The sequence below is a fragment of the Sorex fumeus genome, unplaced genomic scaffold (genome assembly GCF_029834395.1).
Source record: "Sorex fumeus unplaced genomic scaffold, SorFum_2.1 ptg000037l, whole genome shotgun sequence".
Classification (NCBI taxonomy): domain Eukaryota; kingdom Metazoa; phylum Chordata; class Mammalia; order Eulipotyphla; family Soricidae; genus Sorex; species Sorex fumeus.
The window spans coordinates 54,179,779-54,186,162 of record NW_026606094.1 but is presented as its reverse complement, the minus strand read 5'-3'; positions in this window follow the sequence as shown (position 1 = coordinate 54,186,162).

Here is a 6,384-nt window from a genome sequence, read left to right as displayed (position 1 = left end):
TATATATAGATATATCTATATAGAGATATAAGAGATGTATATATCTTATGTAAGATCAATGTCACTGTCCTCCCGTTGTTCATCGATTTTCTCGATTGGGCCCAGTAACGTCTCCATTGTGAGATTTTGTTGTTACTGTGGTTGGCATATAGAATACATCATGGGTAGCTTGCCAATTATGAAGATATATACAAACATAGAAGATATATATCTCTCTATATATGTTAATCTCTCTCTATATGCTTCCAGAGTAGCGGCTCATTTTCTAAGTTAAATAATAGAAACACAGAGAATAAAAATTGAGAAGCAGAGGGACTAGAACTATAGCACAGTGGGTAGGGCGTTTGCCTTGCACACAGCCGACCCGGGTTTGATGCCCAGCATCCCATATGGTCCCCCAAGCAAGCCAGGAGTAATTCCTGAGTGCATGAGCCAGGAGTAGCCCCGGTGCAATACCAGGTGTGACCCAAAAAGCAAAAAAAAATGAGATTCAGATAAAATGTGAAAAATTGTTAAAAATTATTAAGTCAATTATCACAATTTTCTCTTAGATTACTAAGGTCCATCAAAATAAAAGTAATATACCCCAGTGCTTTGGGTTATTTGATTCCATTGTGAAGGCTTAATAATTTCTCTGAATGTGCTTCGTTTGACCTGATCATTTCTTGCCATGACGTTTCTCGTAATGTGTGAATGGATTAAGAAACTGTTCAGTGTTATTTTTAAGTTTAGCTTCTCCTTCTAGATATTTTTTTTGTGATTCCCTGAAATCATAGGCTTCACTGTATTATTTAAAATGACTTAAATAATTATTTATTTATTTGAAATGACTTCTGAAACTTCTTCATTTTATACTTTAAAACCGCTTAAGGAAACAGGTGCTTCAATCACTGATTTGGGTCACCCTTTCTTCTGAAAATAATATAGTTTAATATTCTATCTATATGTATCCACAAAAGATGAAAATAATTTCTATAGGCGAGGCTGAAGTAGGAAAACACACAAATTGTATTTCTAAAATTGGAATAAATGATAAACATTTCAAAAAGATAATGTGTGATAACAGTTGTTTTTGTTAGAAATATGGTTTTAGTTTTATTACATGACTTATTAGCATTATATCTTTATTTCATCCTGTTAAGATAAAGCATATTAACAAATACAATTAAATACCTTGAAATAAATTTAACCAAATAATCAAAAGAACTGAACACTGAAAATTATAACCATTGAGGAAAGAGGACAAAAAGATGAAATATGTTCATAGATTAGAATACTCAAAATAGTTCTATTATCTAAAGCAATATACAGATTCAATGCAATTTAAATATTTTTGCAAAAGCAAAGCAGTGTTATTTTGTACTATTCCACAGGTTTCATTTTAAAATGAAAGTTCTCACCTATTATAAGCAAAAAAGACAAATTAAAAAGTATACATAACCTAGTGCTCTTCAATTATGCATGAATAACTTTTGTAGGTTTCTGTGAATGAGTGTCAATAACTTTATGCAATTCTCAAAGTATCCCAGTGAGTGCATTTATTGATTTATTTATTTATTTTTGCTTATGGGTCGCACCCAGCAATGCACAGGGGTTATTCCTGGCTCTGTACTCAGAAATCACTCATAGCAGTGCTCAGGGAACTGTATGGGATGCTGGGAATCAAACCCAGGTCAGCTGCGTGCAAGGCAAATGCCCTGCCAGCTGTGCTATCGCTCCAGCCCCAGTGAGTGCATTTATTTAAAAAATATTTAATGATTTTTCTACACTGCATCAGCTACTCTACGTGGCTCTGGTTCACAAACACTGACAGATATCTCTGCTTTCATGGAAATTCCCTACCAGTAAGGAGGACCCAGGGTGCTGTAGACTAGTAAATAAGGAGAGTCATAGGTTATAAATACAGAGAAGTAACTGGGACTGATTGAAACACATTTGGATTAAGATATAAAGGCAATGGAAGGTTTTTGAGCAGAAAAATGACATAATAGGAATTACATTTTAGAAGCATCACATGATTATACTATTGTGTTGAAATAAATTGTGTTGAAATAAATTGAGGTGGAAGCTCAGAAGATCCAGGTAAGAAGTCTATTGTCAGAACTGAAAGTATCATGGGAATATGGGGGTGCTGAGGAGATAGCTCAGCAATCAGGGGCACATACTCTGCAAATGCTCTGGCATTGAAGTTCAACCCCAGCATTGCATGACACCTCAATGCCCCACAGGGGAATTCTGGAGGCCCTCAGCACCACCAGATATGGCTTTGAAGGCTGCTGAGCACAGTTACCTTGGTGGTCCTCTGTACCTAGGGCTGTAGGATTGAACCTGGCCAGTTGGTTGAGAATCACGAAGAGGGGGCCACCAGAACCCCTAAGCACTGCACACTCTGCCCCTGAAAAAAATGATGGGAATGTAAAACAGTGTATTTAAGAGGAGACAAAAAGTAGTTGGCGTCATGGTATAATGTGAAGTAGAAATGATAAGATTTGCTGATAAAAAGTGTGAAATTAAGAACAAAGACAAGAGTGACACTATTTTAATTTTGTTTTGGCCAGAGCAAATGGAAGGATGGGGTTTATAGTTTTATAATATAGGTAAGACTGTGAGATAACTGAGGCAGAAGAATGTCAGGAATACGTTTTGGATATGCTTGAAGCACCGTTAGACACTACGGGCAGAGGTTGTCATATATAAGAGCCCACAAGACTGGAGTTCAGAAGATGCCAGAGCTGTAGGCTAACATTAGTAAGTCTAGGTTTATCAATGTCTAAAACAGAAGCAACAAAAATGGATCAGATCACCACCAGAGTGTGGAGACTATAAGAGATGAGAGCCACGATCTGGGGCCTGGACATTACAACTTTTCTATTTACAAGTATGAGATAAATTCACCAGTCTATGTACTCCATTGTTTGCCAAATTTATAGTTGCAAAGAATGCATTTTTACTCAGGAAACAACAATCAAAATTTAAGGGATTATCCAGAATCTTCTTGGAGAAACGGTGTAACTCATAGCTTCATCTCTCCCCATAATTTTGCTTATATAAATAAGACTATTAAATCCTTATATGACTTAATTCCCATTAGCTTTCCTAGTGAAACTGGAAGTCATAATTCCTTTGCTTACAATGTCATAACAGTAAGATTCTATCCCCCTTTTTGTTTTTTAATTTGAAATGATATCTATCAAATTCTAATCAGAAATAAGAGATTTTGGGTCGTTTAAAAATTATTAATTTTTTTGTTTGTTTGTGGGCCATATCTGGCAGTGTTCGGGCTCATTTTTGGCTTTGTGCTTAGGGGTCACTCCTGGCAGGATTTAGGGGACCATTATGAGGTGCCAAGAATTGAACTAGGCTGGCCATGTGCAAGACGAGTATCCTGCCTACTCTACTATCACTCTCCTCCTTCAAACCCCTATTGATTTTCAACTGTAAAAATCAATAGCAGTACTATTGACTTTTTTCTACTAATTTCTTAAATTTCAATAATGCTAATAATTGTTCATTCTAAATTTTAAACTCACAATTTATTTGATCTTAACAAAAGTCTGCCCTGTGGCTCAGAGGATTGAATTTATCACTTTTTCATTTTTGTGCACATTCTTGCTGTTCCATTCCATTGTGTCTTGATCTGATTTTATTTCCAAAGAATTGATATGCAAAAAATTTGGAACAACAGTGTGGAAAACACTCAAGAGAAGAAGAATTCTTCATGAACCAGGAACTCATTGTGCAGAGAGGTTTTGATGAGAACTAGCCTTTATAAGAAACATGCACCTTCTTTATAACCAAGTATACATCTATGGAAACTTTTAGGGAACATATGTGAAATTATCAGGAATCAACAAGCCATATAGTAAGGCAAAACAGTGACTTCTGCATGTTCTAAAGCTCAGCCAGAATTCATCCAAACATTTATGCCATTTTCTTCTTTCAAGTACCCCCATTTTTTTTTGTTGTCTATAAATAATCATTCTGAGCACTTCTAAATTAGCTTTTTATGGATTACCCTTCCTTTCTTCCTTGCAGGAACTGGAATGATTTTCTGCACTGCTTCCCCTAAGGATAATTCTGATTTCTTTAACACTGACACCACATAATTTCCCTTGTGGTTGGAGTTTGTGATTGGCTGAAAAACAGCAGCTAGCACTGAGCTTAAAATTACAAAGATCAAACCCAGTATCATTTAAAAATAGAAGTCCTGGGGGGTATGTTTCCACCAGCAGGTCTATCTGTACCTGTGAGGTGAGTGCATCAGCAGCCTGATGGTGACATCAGACTTCCAGATACCCCCAAATTGCTGCTGTTTCTTTGGTCAGATCCCAAAAACTTGGGGCAAAATTTACCAAGAAAGTAAACAGCCAAAAGTTAGGTACGTGGGAGACACACCCACAAACCACCTCTGGCTCAGCTATATAATTGGAGGCATGGCCTCTCTGTTTCCTGATCAAACTGATTAATGGCCATGATCCCAGAGACTCAGAAACAAATCTCAAAACCCAGCGGTTTTTGGCAGAAATGCATCCAGACCCCGCAGTAGGCCTAGGCGGCTCAGTGGCTGCCATCCTCCAGAGGCCATTGGACAGTCAGGTTTGATCAGCCTGTCTCCTGATCAAGTTGCTTAATAGCCATGATCCCAGAGACTTGCAAACAAATCTAGGAACCCATTGGCTTTTGGCAGAAATGTATCTGGACCCCGCAGTAGGTTACTGTCGCCAGGCCATTCCAAGAGGGAAAGGGTGCTGTCCCTCTGTCTGCTTCCCCTAGGCAGCTCGGTGGCCGCCATCCTCCAGAGGCCATTGGACAGTCAGGTTGGGCCCTTAGTGATGAGACATGTGGGGCCTCACGGGATGGGGGTGGAGCCTGCCCTTTCCTCCCTGTCCCAATGAGACCCTGATTTGTCACCCACGAACGGCCTTTCTGGCTCTTGATCAAGCTGCTTAACAGTCATGATCCAAGAGACCCAGGAACAAATCTTGGAACCCAGCAGGTTTTGGCAGAAATCCCTCCAGATTTAATTGTTAAATTTTTGGAATTTCAAAATCACGCAGCTGCTACTGCAACCATGCAACATCATATGTTATTCATAACCAGCAGTAGAAAACAACAAATTGTCTACTGTTGCCTTTTCAGCAGATCTGAGTGTTGGGGTAAAATCCCAAATAATAATGGTGGGTCTGGTATCAAAATATTGAGTGTGATCAAAGTAGAGAGAAATGTGGAAATCATCTTCCCCACAGGTAGGGGGAGGGTGTGGGATGGGGGTATACTGGGTTTTTGAGGGGTGGAGAATGGGGACTGGTGAAGGTACAGGTGTTTCATTGTATGATGGAGACTTAAACCAGAAAGCTTTGTAACTGTTCTCATGGTGATACAATAAATAAAATTATAAAAAATGAAAAAAAAAAGGTAAGGTGGAGTTCATGCCCAATTCAATCAGCTAATCAGTGGCTGAATAAATAGCAGCACTCCTGCATAAAAAGTAAGTAAATAAATAAAAAGAGAAGTCCCTGTTATTATTTCCAAAGTCAGAATTCCTCATATGTATAGCAGGTATCTTCTAAATTATTGGCTAGATATCCTCATATACCCAAGATTTGTGAGTATAATATTAATTTGTTTATTTATATATTGTTTCCTAATAATCTATCTCCTCTTTCTATATTCAGATGTAATTTGATCCATTTATAGATAGCTGCTCATTGAGTATCAACTGTTGGGACCCCCTCTCCCCTTATTCATATAAGTCCTTAGTCTAATCTTTCTGATTAGTCTCACCCCCCATCTCTTTTATTCTCTCATCTTTCAATTAGTTGTTGACTAACCTCCCAAGCTGCATATATCTTACTTTGTGCACAAAACACATGGCTTAACTCTTATACAGGCCATAACACCTAATGGGAGAGAGAGAACAAAAGGGAATGCCCTGCCACAAAGGCAGGGTGGGAATGGGGTGGGGGGGGAGTGATACTGAGATCCGAGGTGATGGGAAATGGTCACTGGTGGAGGGATGGGTATTCAAAATAAATAAATAAATTTTAAAAAAAAGAAAGAAGATCTTTGAAGCATTCAGCCTAAGAGAAGCACCACATGGAGGGTGCGGGAACCACAGATCCCGGAGGGAAAAAAAAAAAAACAGGTTCCAAAAAGAGCCGAGATCACCGGCAAGTTCCAGATGGGGTAGGTGCCGCATCCCGCCTCCCCCAGATGGAACCCCGGTGACCAGAAGCCTCTACAAACACAGCTCGAGTATGCGGGAACTAGGACTTTTTCTCAAATCTACCGGACTACAGCTCCCAGGTAACCTCTGATTCCGGAAGTCACACCCACAGCCCGCGCCCCAGCGCCATCTTTGAAGCATTCAGCCTAAGAGAAGGA